The 17,306-nt window shown below is 52.0% G+C and overlaps 1 long non-coding RNA gene across 2 annotated transcripts; it reads left to right on the top strand.

Annotated features, from left to right (window-relative positions):
* Positions 1-12,715: 12,715 nt before the first annotated feature.
* LOC112840158 (uncharacterized) lies at positions 12,716-16,004 on the top strand. Of its 2 annotated transcripts, none has more exons than XR_012381589.1 (3): positions 12,716-12,896; positions 13,399-13,693; positions 15,216-16,004. It is a non-coding gene; the product is annotated as an uncharacterized lncRNA (long non-coding RNA). The 2 variants fall into 2 exon arrangements; XR_003212408.2 differs by lacking the exon at positions 15,216-16,004 and adding an exon at positions 13,740-14,046 and having other exon boundaries at positions 13,399-13,576.
* Positions 16,005-17,306: the final 1,302 nt, after the last annotated feature.

Below are 17,306 nucleotides of genomic sequence, written 5' to 3'. Positions count from 1 at the left end.
TTCTTTTAAGATACAGAATCTGAAGTCTCTACCTTGTGAGCCTCCCGTCTCTGTCCCTAGTCCCTCCTTTTGATTTTACCCAACCCACTCTTCAAGATCCGGGACAAAACTGGAGTTTCCCAGAAAGACTTTCTCAGCTGCTGACCTACAGCTCTGCCCTGTACTTCTCTCTCTGGCCTCTGGACTCCCACAATAACAATTATGATAGCACCTCCCGTTCACTGTATCCTTATTACGTCCAAGTTCTGTGCCAAGCACTTTACCTATATCATCTTAGTTAATTTTCATGGCAACTCTCCAGAGTAGGTTCTATTCCTAGCCTCTCTTTTACTGACTCGCAAACAGAGGCTTACAGAAGTTAAGTCCTGTACCCAAGGTCGCACATGGAGGGGGGCCAGCAGGGGCTCAAACACAGGTCTGCCTGACCACAGAGCCCTTGCTTGTAACCGCAACAGTACGTGCCTGCCCGTGGCCTTTGCTTGCCTCCAGTCCCCTTCAGGCACCCATCCTGTACCATCTCCCCTTGTAATCTAACGGTTTCCTGTGTGGTAGTCTTTTACCCCAACCAGGCTGTCAGTTCGTTCAAATAGGCCAGCCCCCATGCTTGGAACACAGAGTGCGTCCCTTAAACCATCCAGGCATAGAGGCATCCATTCTTTGTAACTGTAAAGGCCCCAGAGGAAGAGCTCCGAGGAACCTAATTACCCTGACTATGACCAAACAGCCCTCATTGTCAGAACACTCTTTATGTCTAATCTCAAGCCCTCTGCCCCACCATAAACCAATTTCCTTTCTTTTCTGATCTATTGCCCTAGGAGAGCAGTTGTGAGTAGTGGTTCAAAGCAAGGGACATCGGGATCTCAGCCCTGGAGCTTGGCCACTCCCAAGCTGCGTGATTCAGTGAGCCTGTTTCTTCATCTGTAAGATGGGCATATCAATGCTTACCTCCCTGGGTTGTTTTGACAATTAAATGAAAGATGGAATACAAAACACTTTACAATATGTTTGGCATATAGTAAAGGCCCAATAAACCATGGCTATTATTACTTAATACTGTTTTTTCGCTCCCATTGTATCAAATATTAAATCCCTGTGTGGCCTGCACACGACCCTCTCCTCCCTTGGCTCACCCCCTAAACACACACACACTCATTCAAGAACACTTTTTTCTCTGTGTTCTCTTTAGGTCTTCTGGTTTTATATCGCTCAGGACCTCTCAAACTGGGAAGTGGGCCGCCAATCATCGGGTGGGAGGAGTCTCCCCTTGCTTTTTTGGTCTTAGAGTGCCTCAGTTGGGTGATTGAGAAGACAGATGCTGACAGGGTCCTGTAGAAGGGTTGAAAGGGAAACTGAACCAGTCACCTCTATCCAGAGAGGGGGAGAATGTGATACGAAGCTTGTCGTTGCAGCAGTAGAAAGATTTTTCTTTCAATTTCTTGTTGTGGCTGGCCTTTGGCTTGGGTTACGGTATGGCTCTCAGTTCCTGGGCCCTTGTGGATAGGGCTGGCCACCTGCGCATCGAGTCTGAAGAGGAACTGGGGATGCGACAGGATGCTTGCTCTCCTTTGCCTCTCGAGGCTGCAAAGTGCGTCACCTCACGACCTGAGCAGAGGTGCAGGTTAGCTTTACAGCATTACACAGTTACCCAGTTACATAAACCCAAGGGTGTGGTGGGAAAGTGGACTGGAGAGGCAGCAGGCTGGGGTAGAGAGTGGCAAGGAAAGATCCAGAACAGCTGGGTGAGCATCCATTCTCCCCAGGCACAAAACCCAGCAGAGGGGAAGTTTAGATGGAGTCGGGCTGATTCAGTGACTTCCAGGAAAGGAAAAGGAAGCTTGAGTAATCAGAGCTGCAAGACAAGGTACATCTTACTCTGATTCCAGGCCTGTGACCCTAGAAGGTCAGGAACATAACCATCTTCTTCTCCATGCTAGTTCTTCCAGGGAGGCCTTTCCTGCTTCCCCACCTGGATGCTCACTGGTCCATCCATCCATCCATCCATCCAGGGTCAAGCACTCCTGGGCTAGATGCTATAGTTACTCCGTGGGATAAGGCAGATGCAGCAATTCCTTACCCTGGGATGGAGCCTACAGCTGCAAGGGGAGCAGGCATTAACAAAATAAGTGTGAAAGCAAATATTTAAATTACAATTGTTGTAGCTCATACCATGAAGAATTAGCGGGGACTCGAGCCTAGACCAGGAGGCCTGAGAAGGCAGCAATGTCTAGGCTGACTTAAATGATGAATCAGGATGGATCAGCAGGGATGAGGTTCCGGGCAGAGGGAACAGCTTATGTATGGGACCTGAGTCTGGTGGGCTCCCTGGCAACTTTGCCAAGTACCAGGAGTGATGGGGGCGGAGAGCAGCTCCAAGTAATCCGGGAGAGTTTGGCCAGGTAATGCAAGCAGTGCTAGGATGTGGGCTTTGTTTTCCTAAGAATAGTGGGCAGTCACTGTATTATGTAAGGCAGTGACATGACCAGATATGCATTTTTAAAAGAGCGGTCTGGAAGTGGATTAATTGCAGCTGTCCAGATGAGCGATAATGGTGGCTTGCCCCATGGTGGTGGCAGCAGGAGCGGAAAAACGTGTCGGACTTCAGCTGTGGTTTAGAAGTAGAATTTGGAAATAGGGTTTGATATTTCTTTGTACTTGCAGGTGAGGGAGGAGAAGGGTCAAGGACAACTCCCTGGTTCTGGCTTGGGCAGGTGAGTGGCACTGTGAACTGAGATTAGGAAGCTGGGGGAGGAGCCCTCAGATGACTTTTTTGGTAGCTCTGCATCCTCTGCCTTTTGTTGTAATGATTTCACAGCATTTGTACTTGAACCAAAGATACAAAAGGACAGAGGCCAGCTATTAGTGGTACCGCTCAGATTAGAAGTCTAGCATTCGGAAGCCAGGCCTAGCCTCCTTCTGTGACCACACACGGGATTTCCATTTCATTGATGCGGGCAGGGTATACTGGATCTGGCCCATCTTTGTAACCACCTCGAGCTCTTGAGACTGGTACACAGAGGATGCTCAAAAATGAGGTCTTCTATAGCCCTATGTACCTGGCACTCTGCTGTGGGGAAGAGAGAATCTGGGGCACAGACCCCTGCCCTCAACAATCTTAGTGGGGGGCACCTGGGTGGCTCAGTCGTTAAGCGTCTGCCTTCGGCTCAGGTTATGATCTCAGGGTCCTGGGATCGAGCCCCACATTGGGCTCCCTGCTCTGCGGGAAGCCTGCTTCTCCCTCTCCCACTCCCCCTGCTTGTGTTCCCTCTCGCTGTCTTTCTCTCTGTCAAATAAATAAAATAAAAATCTTAAACAAGCAAACAAACAAACAATCTTAGTGGTGTGTGGTCCGTGGAGAATAGGGACCTCCAGGTAACAGGCTGGGCCTCCTCACCAAAACAGAAGACCTCAGGCCATTTGCACATGCTAGTAAAGCTCCCAACCCCTGGAAAATCACAAAAAGTACAGAGTATACTACGGATCACAGCAGACACTTATGTGTGTCCCTGAGGGCATCCTGTCTCCTCATGCCCTGGTGATTCCATCACCAGGGTGTGCCCTTGGAGACCTTAAAGAAGAGGGGCCTTGCGCCTGCTCTGTGGAACCATACCTTCAGCTCCAGCAGAGATCTTAGTATGCTTGCTGCAAGAGGAGGGGGCCAGGCAGGGTTGTGTGCCTTGTATTTATTATATTTGTCATGGCTAAATATTATTTTCTTTATGTAAAAGTCTGAGGAAAATGTATTACTTAAAAAAAGAAATCGGTTAGATTTTTAGCCCAGCTTCTTACTGCTCTTACAAAGCACATGAACACATCATGGCTTGGGATGGGAAGTCCTGCCTGCTCCTCAGGAAGTTGGGTATGAGTAGGTTGAGCCTGGAGGGGGGCTGTTTCAGACCAGAGCCATCGGCTTTGCCTGTCACAGTTGCTGCTGGGTCCCTGTAGCATCTCCATGTGCTCAGGCTCCCATCTGGCTGATGGTATCATTGGGGCTTTGACAGGATGGCCTAGGAAGGGCCTAGGATTACCCAGAGAGGGAGGGTCAGGTCCCAGTAGGGGCCAAAAGTGGGGATCACATCTCTTCCTTATCTGATGGAAAAGGGGAGCCCTCTCTCCCAAACCAGAAACTCAGAACCACCATCACTCTTATGACTTCTTTTTTCTAAGATTTATGTTTATGTTTATGTTTCTGAGCAAATGGCAAGAAACCATGTTTATTGAAGGGAAAATAACATATATATGATAATATATACATTTAGTGCATTATCAATTCATATCCCAACAGAGCTTTACATTGTTTTCATCAATTTTGTTCTTTTGAGCAATTTTAGGTTCACAGCAAAATTGTGTAGAAAATTGAGCACTTCCTTGGGGCAACTGGGTGGCTCAGTCGGTTAAACATCTGACTCTTGAACTTAGCTCGGGTCTTTTTTTTTTTTAAAGTAAGCTCCATGTGCCCAGCGTGGAGCCCAACATGGGGCTTGAACTCACAACCCTGAGATTGAGACCTGAGCAGAGATCAAGAGTTGGATGTTTTGGGCGCCTGGGTGGCTCAGTTGGTTAAGCGACTGCCTTCAGCTCAGGTCATGATCCTGGAGTCCCGGGATCGAGTCCCGCATCAGGCTCCCTGCTCGGCGGGGAGTCTGCTTCTCCCTCTGACCCTCTTCCCTCTCGTGCTCTCTATCTCTCATTCTCTCTCTCTCAAATAAATAAATAAAATCTTTAAAAAAAAAAAAGAGTTGGATGTTTTAACTGACTGAGCCATCCAGCCACCTCATCAGCTCAGGTCTCGATCTCAGGGTTGTGGGTTCAGGCCCTGTATTGGGCTCCATGCTTGGGGTGGAGCCCACTTAAAAAAAAAAAAGAAAATAGAACACCCCCATATACCCCTTGCTCCAGTACACACACAGCTTCCCGAATTATCAGCATCTCCCACCAGAGTGGTGCCTTTGAGATAATCACGAGCCTGCAGTGACACATCATTATTACCAGTCTGTAGTTCACGTTACGGTTTATGCTTTGTGGTGTACATTCCATGGGTTTTGACAAATGTATAATGACATGTATCCACCATTACAGTATTAGAGAGAGTATTTCCACTACCCTAAACTCACCTATCATCCCATTACAGATATATTTAAGATGCCTATAATGGCCTTAGGCAACTTGAGAGAAAATAAAACCTGATCGATACTTATTCCAAATGCCCTCTGAGCTTTGTGGCTTTTATAAAGTTAGCACCTCATGCCATTTCCTATTCTGTTTTTCTCAGCGTTACTTCATCTGTGGATTTCCATATATTGACTTGGTTCACATGTTATTTCTAATAGTTCTAGAGCATGCCACCTAGTAAACAGTTGATAGCTCACTCTAGTCATTTGTTATTATTTTTCTACCATATGATCTTACAGAAAAGATTTAGAAGGAGATCAGAATATGATTTGTATATGCATCAATATAGTATGAGTAATAACAATGCTTTTTACAAAGGTTGATCTTCTGGACATAAGCTTTAAGCCCGGCCTCCATCCAGGGCCCTCTCTAGCAGCCCCAGAGACAGAGTGTTCCATCTCTCTTTTAATGTCCGTGAAGGGGAAAGACCCCATAATATCCAGAGGAGACTTAATTACACACAAGTTGCAATTAGAAAGTTCTTTCCAAAGCACAACACAAATCTCCTTGAATTTAAGCTTCTACGTTGTTCTCGATGTGGACAGTTTTTCTCGCCTGTATACGGTGTCCCTGTGCAAATCAGGAGAGTGTGGTCAGTAATAGGAATCATTTACATATGCTAATATTCTATTAGAGAATGTCATGAGCTTTTCGTAAATTCTTACCAAATCCCAAACAACCCTCTGAGGTAGGTACTACCATGATTTCCATTTGACGGATGTGAAGAGTGTCCAATCAACCTCAGCTTTTAAAAATTATTTCTCATTATATTTGTTTCCTATTTGGAATTTCAAAGTACCTCCCCCTCAATGCCCTACTGATTAAAAATGAAGCAGTGAGAAGCTGCATGGCTATGCACAGTTTGCTTGCTGGGTGCCTGGAGTCTTTGGGTTCATCTTCTTACTTCTTACTTCATTCTTTCTTTTTTAAAGATTTTTTTATTTATTCATTCGAGACACAGGGATACAGAGAGACAGAGCAAAAGCAGGGGGAGAAGCAGAGGGAGGGGTAGAGGCAGACTCCCCACCGAGCAGGGAGCCCAATGCAGGGCTCCATCCCAGGACCCTGGGATCATGACCTGAGCTGAAGGCAGACGCTTAACGACTTAGCCACCCAGGCGCCCCGTTACTTCACTCTTCTAATACCTCTGGGAGTCAGTTATTATTATTCATTTAATAAGGGAGAATTTTGAAACTCAGAGAAGTGAATACGCTTGCCCAGGAGTGGGGCTAGACCTAGAACCCAAGTCTTAACTCCAAGGTCTTGGGCTTCAGACTCTGTCTCTCGTCCCTCCTAAATGTCCCAGTGTCTATATCAACTACATGGCTCTTAATTTAAAAAATATATATATATATTTTTGCTGCCTCCTGGAAGTTGGAGACCTGGAAGGCCTCTCTCTGTACTTGTGGTTGCCCGATGACCTTGAACAGTCAGAGAAGACCAGAGCAGCTTGTAAACCCAAGACCTGGGGAAGATGCGGGTGGCGGGACCGGGTCAAGGCCATCAGGGTGAGGGCAGAGGGAAGGGACCTGGTGCTCACAGCTCATTCAGAACTTCCCTATTACTTCCTGCAAATAAGAGGACATGTGGAAGGGCTTGTGGTGACATCAGAGAGGATGGAGAGCAGGAACTGTCCCCCTGGCAGCCAATGGGTTTGCAGTTTGAGTCTGTCCCAGTGCCCTAGATTAGGGGGGATCCCAGCTTGGGTGTTTGTTGGGTCTGAATTTGAAATCTCAGCCCTACCATCTAACTGGCTATGTGAAACTGGGCCAGAGACAGCCCTGTCCTCATGCAGAGTCTGCTCCCTCCCGTGTAAAACAGGGATATTCATTCCTGAGGCAGTGGCTTATAACTGTGGAAATGTGAGGCAATGCATTATTAGCCCAGTCCCTGCCCCAAATGGAGTCCAGTAAAACCTTTTCCTCTCCCCTTCCTTTGCTGCCTTCCCTGTCCTCTGGTCCTGAAGCAAGTGTGGAGTGTCACCTTATAACACTCTTGGGTCACCTCAGCTGCTTTCTGTCCCCTTCCTGTCCCTCAGGCCCCCAGCTCCAACCTGCTGCCCGTGAGTATCCCTGAGCTCTCCTGGAGAAGGACAAGGGAGCCAAACAACCCAAGCCAAACCCTGGCTTCCTGGGGCAGTGCCCTGGCCACTCCCCGTTTCTGCCCAGACCCTCCTCCTGGGGTCCTCCCCTCCTCTTTGTCCAGCTCCCTGCTGTCAGCAGTGAAGCACAGATCAAAGGACACCCCCAGGAGGGATCCTTAACCATGGGTAACTTCAGGGTCCAGAACTCTGGAAATTAGAGGCAAACCTTTGTGTGTATATTTTTGGGATTAGAAACCTCAGGGATCCCTGACCTGATAGATATGAGGTAGGAGAGGGACTCGGTGAGGTTTTTTGCGCACGTTCTAGAACTTTTCTTTGAACTTAGCAACTTGCAACTTGTGTAGGAAAAGTCTGGTCTCAACCACAGAAGGGAGTAAACCAGAGATGAAGGACCCACCTCTTCCCTGAGGGAGGGAATTCCTAGGGGAAGTCAGACTTCTGGCTAAGACCTTACAGAACCATTCATAGTCTCTTTCTATTTGGCTCGCTCGCTCATTTATTCATTGTATCAGTCGGCATTTACTGTTACCTACTGTGTGCTTGGCTTTGCACTAATATTGGACCTATAGACAGCAGACCACTGTTCTTTAAAGTGTGGTCCTACAGACCAGCCTCGTTAGAATCCCGTGGGTGCTTGTTAAAAATACAGACCCCCTGCACCTCAGCCACTGAAGGCATTGCTGGGACTGTGCATTTTAAACAGGCTTCCTGGGCTCATTAAACAAGTCCATTGCTAGAGCCTGGCATCTTTCATAGCCCTTGGCATTGGTGTGCGTGAGGTCCCTGGACTGTGGCTGCCCTCAGAGAGTGTTGGGTGGCCCGAGAACCTGGTCCCAGCCCTCCCGCTTCCTTCGTTCCCCTTGCCCTGAAGACCCTGCTGGGCCCTGTGAGGGAGAGGGAGTGGGGAGCGGCCTGCCCTCTCCGCCCACCACAGCCGTGGCACCAGGGGTGCAGTCTTGGGCAGATTGCGAACCCCAACGGCAGAGACCCTGTCTCAGCCTGCACTGCTCCGTCCTCACTGGGCAAAGATCTGATAGTACCAATTAACATCAACAAGGCTCCCTCGCCGCCTGGGCCTGTCCTGAGGCTTTGCTAATTAATACCTCTATGGTCCTTTGGGTCCCTGGAATGAGAGGTTTGGGGAGTCCTGAGGAAACTGAATGGTTTCAGGATCTTTCTTCCCAAGCAAGCATAAGGAGACTGGGACTGGCTTTGGCGGCAGCAGTATGAGAAATGGGATCTAGAACAGTAAGAGCTAACATGTTTTGAGCACTCTACATGCAGGCACTGGCCCAGATGCTTTAAATATGGCACCCCACTTAATACCCACTTGCACTCCGGGAGATAGGAACTATGACTTACCCACTTTACAGAGGGGCACAGCGAGATACGGTGTTCTGTCCAAGGTCACACAGCTAGTGTGGCCGACTAGGGCTAAACCCCAGGCAGTCTGACTCCCAAGTCTGACCTCCTGCTTCTGCTCTCCAGGGCCTTCTGCACTCACCCCTCCCCTCCCCCTGGCTCCCCGCCCTAGTCACGGCCTCTCGCCCAGGGCCAGGTGTTCACTCTCTGTTGGGTCCCACAAAGGGGCTGGCAGAGGGAGATGTGCATACTGCTGCAGCCCTTGGATCCCTCTCTCAGCTGTGACTTTGGACCTGATTGTGGACTTCCTGTTCCTGCAAAGGGCGATGCCACAGGGTGGTGGCATAGGGGAGGGACTGGCCCTTCCCCTCCCCAGGGTCAAGAGCCTATGGGAGAATCAACACCCTGTGCCCTCCGGGACAGCACTGGCCTCCCTACTGGAGAGGTGACTCCCACCTGCCAGGAGAGCATGGGGGTGGATTAAGCTGGCACCAGACACACGCCACTCGGGCAAGGGCTTGCCTCCTGGCCAGAGCCGGGCATTCACCTCCGCAGTCGGGCTGGTGGCAGAGGTTCAGGGCTGGGGGAAAAGTCCACAGAGCCCGGAGGTCTCAGCTGCACAGTAAGAGGTACCTGGTAAGGGCCATACAAGCCGTAGGAGTTTTCTGTAGGTTCCTGAGCCACTGGCAACATTGCCCCATATTTATTAATTAGGGACAATGGAGGCCAATTTGGGGTGACACTTGTAGAACCCAATCAGAGGCACTGAAAGCCAGAAATAATTCCCGGGCATCCAGGGCATCCCTGCTAGGAGTTCTGCTTTCCCAGTTCCCCTCCTCCTGCCCCTCCTCCCTCAGGCCTGCCTCCAGCACCCTTCTCTTCTCCTCCCCCCCCCCAGGTCCCCCCTCCACATCTGGATTCAACTAGCGAACAACAGGCTTTCTGTGAAGGCCTCCACCTTCTTCTGCCCTCTGGTTCTCCAGTTCAGAACTTTGGTTCTCACGGGGGTGGATGTGGGGAGAAGGGGTCTGGAGAGCCGAGAGATCTCTTTTCCCAAACCTCCAGAGTTGGGGTAAAACCTGCACCAGGCCCCTATCCCTCCCTGTGGTCCGGATTCTGACCATTCCCTGGGGCCCTGGGTTCACCAAGGAGCCCGGAGCCCTAGTTCAGAGCTGGGGCTGGCAGGCTGCAGACATGACGAGGAGACATCAGTCCCCCCACCCCCAGCCTCCACCCCAATCCCAGGCCTGGGAGCAAAGCCACCCCTCCCTGCCAGAGAAGTCCTGCTGGGCTCCTGGAGGCCAGGCGGGAAATTGGAATGTGGCAGTCACAGTTGAAGGCAGCTGTAACTGTCATTAAAGGGACATCAACCCCACCGCAGGAGGATGCTGTAAATCCAGGGAAAGGGGGCATTCATCCAGGGAGAACCACAGAAGCAAAGAAAAAAACCTCATAAATAAGAGGAGACGTGGTGTCTGGAACTAATGGCGGGGCCCTGCCCGGGGCCTCGGAACCAGGGGTGGGGAGGCACTCCAGGCTCAGGGAGTGGGGTGGAGGTACTGGGCAGGCTGGGGTCTAGCCAAGTGTAAGGGCACAGCCAAAGCCCTCCCTCTGGTTGATTCTACTCTGCTCTTGTTGCACATTCTCGGGCCAGGCCTGGCGCTGGGAGCAGAGCTGGCTTATGTCCCGGCGGGGGGGGGGGGAAGGGGGGGCACTGGGGACAGATCACCATTCATGGGCTTTCTCAAGGGTAAGAAGAGCAGGTGGCATTGGCCATTAGAATTATTTCATGGGAGAAGTAAGCTGTGGGTCAAACTCTGGGCTTACGGCTGGCCACCGGGCTGCAAATCCTGACCCGGCTACTTGCCGTAGATCTTGGGAGGGCGAGGGCACCTTTGGAAGCGTATTCCTTTCATCAGGACAATGGGAATGGTCACCCTGCCACACAGGTTCAGTGTAGGTCAGCAAGTGGCGGTGTGTGGCAGTCTGAAGGTGCTGTTTGTCGAATGACTAAATGGATTGACAAATCCCTGTAAGCCCAGAGGCTGGGATTTCTTTCAGATCCATTCCCTTCTGCCTGAGTCTAGTTCCGCCAGCAATTTGCTGAGACCCTTGGGCAAGGGACTAACTTTGGTTCTTTTTTTTTCCCCCCCCCAGGGCTTTGGGTTTTTCCCCTGGGATATGAAGCCATTGTAGGAGGTCGACTCTGGTGTGGATGGTATTGCATACAGTAGAATCATGACCCCTTTGCCTTGGGGTCTGTGGAACAGCCCAGGTCTTGAGATCCCTAGGAATAATGGGTTTCATTCCAGAACCTTCCTCTGGAATCCTTCTGGACTCCCTCCCCACCACCCACACCAGGACACTCTGAGGGGAGGCCACAACCACCTTTGCTCTGTAAGACTCCCTGACAGTGATGCTGGTGGCCTCTCATGCTCACCTGAGGTGGAATGAAGGAGAAAGAGTGGGCTGGGGGAATTCCTGCCTGCTCTTCTTTCATCGAAGTCAGAATGACCTGGAGGGCCCATTAAATTACAGGGGGGAGAGGGGGTGCCACCAGAGTTCTGTTTCAGCAGGTCTGAGGTGGGGCCCGAGAAGGGAAGTGCATTTCTAATCAGTTCTCAGGTGATGCTGACCCTGTGGCCAGACGGGTCTTGCCAGAATTCAGGCTCCCTTTCCTCCGTGACTACAGTTCAGGCAAATAGAAGGCTGAGGCCAACTCCAAGCTTCGAGTGCTCCCACTTCCAAGTCACCTGGGAGCCTCAGAGCCAGCATCCACAGGTGCACAAGGAGCTGGTTGGTCTGGGGCCTTAGTGGTACACCGTTTCTGAACCTCCCCCCCACCCCCGCCCAGCTCCCCGGCCACAGAGGGTGCTGGTGTTGCAAGTTCAGTTTCCTCGGAGGGCCTCCCTCCCTCCCACCAAAAAGCGTTAGTGTAAAAGGAGGTAAGGAGAGGAAGAAAGCAGGAATTAAATTGGGCGAAATGGTCTAGACCAGCAGTTCGGGACAATGAGTCGAAAGGAAAGGCAGGACAGCCAGGCTTCTGAAGTACCCAGAAATGACGCTGGGCTAGAGGAAGGAAGGATGATTCATGTCTTTGGAGGGCCAGACAGACACGGAGTGGGTACAGTCAGCCCTGCTGATTTAAAGGGTGATTCTGGGGCACATCTCACTCCCAGGGGTGAGGCTGATGGTGGAAGAATGTGGCCACTGAGACTTCCTGAGAGTCAGGAGCAGGGGTGGGGAGGGGAGTGGGCCAGGAGGGCCACTGGCTTCACCAGCAGGACACGGCTCACCAACACAAGGTGCTCATGGGAAGCACCCCAGTGCACCCCATCTGCTGTCTCCTTTCCGGGCACCTCCACTACCATTCTTCAACCTCTCGAGAAAGCCAGGCCTGAGACCGAAGCCCCCTCCAAGGACAGTGTCCAGGGGCTCAGGGCCTGCTGCCTGCACACCGAACCCACTTCCGGCGGCTTTGTCACTGGGCCTGGACCAGAGCATTCCAGGCCGTCTGGGGGGCACCACGGCTATGGTGGTCCATTTTCCTCACCTCACAAAATGACACACAGCCTGCCACAGGAAGGGATGAGCTTACGGAGGCACAAGAAAGAATAACTGGACTGAGGACTGCACTGGGCTCTATGCTCAGTGTGGAGTCTGCTTGAGATTGTCTCTCTCCCTCGGCCCTCCCTACCCTTTAAAAAAAGGGAGGGGTAAGGAGGGGGCTCTCTAAGTAAGAATTGGGCCCAAATAGGAATGACGGTCTCCTCATTCCCAGTCGGCCTCTCTGCTATAAGGGAATCCAGCTCCCTCTTGGAAACTGGCATTAGGCCTGGGGTAGGAGAAGAGAGGTGGGAGATTGTAGTAGTGGGAGCGGGGGCCCAGGGCCCAGAGCCCCCATCAGGCTGGAGGCTCTCATTGGGAAGCTCACAGCTCTGTGCCTGCAGAACCGCCTCAGCTGGAGGGAGGGAGGGGGCTGCACTGCCCAAGGTTCTGACCCCTTCTGAGGTGGGAGGTGGGACAGCCAATAATGGATAATAAATCTATGAAATAAACATTTTTGTTATTTTATTGTTGAGGAAAGGTTAAAGAAGTTGTCAAGACTGAATAGGACCTGGCAAAGCTGGGACTCTCATCCAGATCCACGGTGACTTGCAGGATGCTCTCTGCCCACTGGATGGAATGTGGAGGAGACCCTTGACCCTGACCTGTGGGGTCTATAGTGGAAAAGAGCTGACTGGCCAAAGACCGTGTTCAGGTAGGGATGCGAAACCCCCTGAGAGGGGCACTCATACCTCAGGTGCAGGTGCAGGTGGGGGGAGCAGAGAGGGAAGAAGAGCAACGGCCTGTGGCAGGCTCTGACGGTCAAGGCGGCTCTGGTGGGGGAAGAGCTCAGGCTGACCACGGGGTCTGGAACCGGAGCTGCCAACACCTCCAGCCCCGGCAAGCGGCAGCCACAGCCGCAAGTCCTGAATCTTCTCTTACCGGCCTGTGTGGTGGGGACTGCTGGCTCTCCATCTCCCCTGGGCATACAAAGAAGGCTCACCCATGCTCCAGCTGGTTGGCAAGACCCAGGCCCGACCCTGTCCCAGGGAAGGGAAAGGGACTCTGAGGCATCTCCGGCCCTGACTCAGCTGAGCACGCGTCCCCTTGCCTGGACTCTGGGGCCTGATCCAGTTGTAGTCAGGGAGGCAAGGGGGAGTTCAAAGTCAGTTTGCTGCCGAAGCAAAAACCCCGTCTTACAGATTTTCCCTTATCAGGCCCCAACGCCCGGAACATTCTGGAGATGACAATGGAAAGCGGACCCTTCCTGAGCTTTTGTCTCTTGAGGCCCGGATCCAGTTCCAGAGGGACGCCTAAGGCTAGAGCTGTCCCCCTGAGGGGTGATGGCCCTGGAATGGCTCGTGGGGAAGAGTAGCAGACAGTGCCCTGGTTCTGGTGGGTTTTCTTAGCACAAATTGGCATCCCCTGTCAAGCTTTGGCATCACTTTGCAAAGTGGCTCATTTGAGCCCTCCTTGTCCCCTGAAGATTCTGAATACATATTTACAGTTCATGTAAGTAGAAACAAAAACAACTCTTCTCTCTTCTCCTTTTAAACAGGTCCTTCCCCTGTGAGCATGAGCTATAGACAATGCAACCTTGCCCACGAAGGTTAAGAGGCAGGTGTCTGAAAGTAGCACCTGCTGAATACAGCCTCAGGAATCAGAAGTCTCTGTTCCTTGACACACTCAGCCAGAAATTCCCCTCACCTCAGTAACTGAGATTGAGTGCCTTGACATGAAATGGCAGCCCGGGTCAGGAGCTGGGGAGCGGGGTTTGCATGCAGGAGGCCTTTACCCAGAAAGGAACAGCGGTAGGCCCTCTTCCAGGGCTGGGCCCTGCTTTGCTCACCTGGTGGGGAATGTTCTTTCAGCCACAAAGGAGGTAACTCCATGACTGCTGTCTTTTTCTTTTCTTTTTTTTTTTTTTTTAAGTCTTTGTGAGAAAAATCCTGTGGTTCCATTTGTTTTCTCTGAGTGGTTTGTTAGTTGAGGTGTTTGCATGCTAAGCAACACACACTAATATTTTCCTCCTTAGCAAAACATTAATTATCGCACCCGGTAACCTTTCTCGCAGGCATTTTTCTTTTTACCACCCCCTAAGCTGTGGGGCACCGAGCAATTTCTGTATTTCCCATCATCTCTGCAAGCCGACTGCCGTGTCGAAGGAGAGAGCTGTCCCACCGGGTTGGGTGCAGGTCCTCCTCCGTGCCCCTCAGCGCCCAATGCGGGCCGCTCTCCCAGCAGTGCTCACCCTGGTGAGCACCAGCTGTTTACCTCTCTCGTTCCCCACGGGGCTGTGAACACGCTCTGGATTCCCAACCCCCAGAACTGCGCCGGGCACGTAGTAGCAGCTCTACAAAGGTTTGCTGCCGCAGCAGGTGTATGAATGACGCAGAAGGTGGTGCCGAAGAAAGGACGAAGGGCCGGGTCACACCTGAGCCTCCCCTGGGGGCACCCCCAGCCCCCATCTCTTACCCCTCTGTATAAGAGGCAGTTGTAGGCTCAGTTTGGGTCCTTTGCTCTTCCTAGCACTTGATGAGTCCAGGCTCTGTGCCCATCTGTAGCCATGCTCAGCAGCCAGCAGGTGGAGGGTTCATGGGCAGCCCAGATACCACCCTCCCTTCCCCATCCTCCTTTCGGCTGAGAGTTCAGACAGGGCGGAAGGGAGAATTCAGACCCTGGAGTCTGGGGATGCAGGGACCAGGGAGCAAGTGCAGAGCTTAGCGATCCTTAGCATCAGCTCCTTCTTTCCAAGTTTAAAGATTAGACACCTAAGGCCCAGCCAGCTGAGCTGAGATGTCTGGTTCAAGGCCACCTAGCTGGGGAGTGATGGAGCTGGCAATCGGGCCTCCTAATTAAGCCTCTTAATTAATCCTGAGTGTGGGGCCTTTCTAGTCCCTCCTGCTGCTACCTCCCTGCTGTGAGTGACCTCTTTCCCAGGTGAGCAGCACAAACTCCTATCTCCCACCTTATTTGATCCCCATGGCTTCTCTCTGAAGCAGGCAGACTGGTAATGGGTGTCTCTGTTTTACAGATGAGGGGACTGCGGTGCAGAGGGCGGGAGTGACCTCCCCGAGGAAGCTGAGCTGGCCGGTGGCCGAGGCGGGGCTGACATTTGGTTCTCAGAGTCCAGAGCGTGTGCCCCCACCCCCACTCTGTTTCTCTGATCCGTCCCTTCTGCTGCTCTACCCTTCCCTCCGGGAGCCCGGAGGCATCTGACTTAAGCTAGCTCCAAGGGACATGGGAGATGCTCTGCTCCAATAGGGTGCCCCTGGGAACACAGGGCTCTGCCCGCCCCCTCCCCCCCGCCCCCAGCCTCTCTAGGGTTTCTGGAGCTCCCTGCTCCGGGACTGGGAGTCTTCAGATGGCTCCAGCTGGGATGGCGGGTCTATCAGGGAGCTCAGGACACACCACACAGCGGGCTAACGTGCTCGATGCTGGGGAGTGCCCACCTGCCCCTCCAGGCCTTCTTGGGTGGTGTTTGCTGAGATAAAGCCTCCCTCCAAAGGGACAAAGTTTAAAAAGGGAAACCTCCCCCCAGCATCCGACCTCGGGAAAGCGGACAGGTAAGCTGGCTCACAAAAGACTTTTCCTTCACCTCCCACCTACCCTTGGGCCCTGAACTTGAGTGAGCTGTTCCCTAGCAGCAGTGAGCCCTGGCCACTGGCTTAGTCCACACTCAAAAGAGGGGCAGGGGTGCTCCCAGGACAGGGTGAGTGATTAAGACACTTCCCTTTTGGGCACGTTGCACCCACACTCCTCATGTGCTCTAGATAAAGGCACCCATGTGGCTCTCCATATAAATGTGTTTTCTCCAAGATAAGACTTTTGCCTCATAACTTGCCTCCATCTAAGATTGGTTCTTGTCAGCTGGTCTCAGGGTGAAGCTTAGGAGAGAAGATTATCGGAGTTAGTCTTGTTTATTGAGGATCTGTTTCTGCCTGGCCCACCCCTGTAATGTCAGCCATAATGCTATACGATAGGTTTGTATATAAACTAATGCGAAAGTTCATATATTTCTTGAATCCTGTTACTATATAGCTTACCTACCAATCAGCCACCTCTGAAACCCAGATGCCCCAAATCAAAGGAATTTTACACTTTCAGTAGCTGGCCCAGGGACCCGTTGGTCTGTTCACATCAGTGCCCTGCTCGCAAACCCCGTGGTTCCCCATTAGTCCTGTGCTCGGAGGCCCCCTTCCTCAGCCTGGCCCTCAAAGCTCGGCCCCACCCTCCTCCTGCCAGGCTGACCTCCATGTCCCCAGGCCTTGGCATACGAGACTCTCTCCCTCCCTTTCTACCTTCCTTCCTTCCACTATTTAAAGAGCCCCAGACCCTGTTCTAAGTGAGGTGGACTTGCTTTCCCTTAGCTCACGTAGCAGGGGTGGAGCCAGATACAAACAGATATTCAAATAAGCAAGGTAAATTCAGGTAAGTGAGTACGGTGAAAAGGGTGATGCGGGGTGGGAGTGAGGCCCAGTTCTTCACCCTAGCCCCAAGACGTGCAGAGGTGAGGGTGGCCCAGAAAGCCTGCCCACATCCACCTCCAGACTGTATCTGCCTTCTGGCCGGGCACTCAGTGGCTCTCAGACCGACGAGTCCTGTTGGGCAGCTGAGCTATGAGCTCCCTGAGGGTAGAGAAATCATCTCCCCCAGCTCTGTGCCTTTCACTTGCCCAGCGCATGCCAAGCGTGAAGGAACTGCTGGGAAAATGCACAAGGATCTCTCGGACCACAGAGCCTAGAGCACAGAGGGCCCAGCCCCCAGTCATTGGCTGAGAAGAGGGCCCCCTCTGTCCCCTGGGGAGGGAGGAAGGAGGAGCACATTTACATGGGAACTTTCATCCCCGGGGGTGGGGGATTTAAACCAATCCAAGTAATTTTCAGACAGGAACAAGTCAAATTCTTTTAAACTTTTTTGAATAGTTTGCTTTGACAAGGAGCCTAAGAAGAGTATCATGCCTATTCCTTGGCTTGGAAAGGTCTGGAACTATGCATGGGAGTGGGGGGAATTTTTCCTGGTATATGTACTTGGATGAAGAGTAGGGGCTGGGTGTGTGGGATCACTGTGTGCTGAGGGTGGGGGTGCACTTTGCCAGAGTATATTGTTGAGTCTGTGTGCGGTG

Source organism: Callorhinus ursinus, unplaced genomic scaffold, assembly GCF_003265705.2.
Source record: "Callorhinus ursinus isolate GAN/ISIS: 27379988/994484 unplaced genomic scaffold, GSC_fseal_2.0 scaffold19, whole genome shotgun sequence".
In the NCBI taxonomy this organism is placed as follows: domain Eukaryota; kingdom Metazoa; phylum Chordata; class Mammalia; order Carnivora; family Otariidae; genus Callorhinus; species Callorhinus ursinus.
This window is presented reverse-complemented; position numbering and strand designations above follow the sequence as displayed.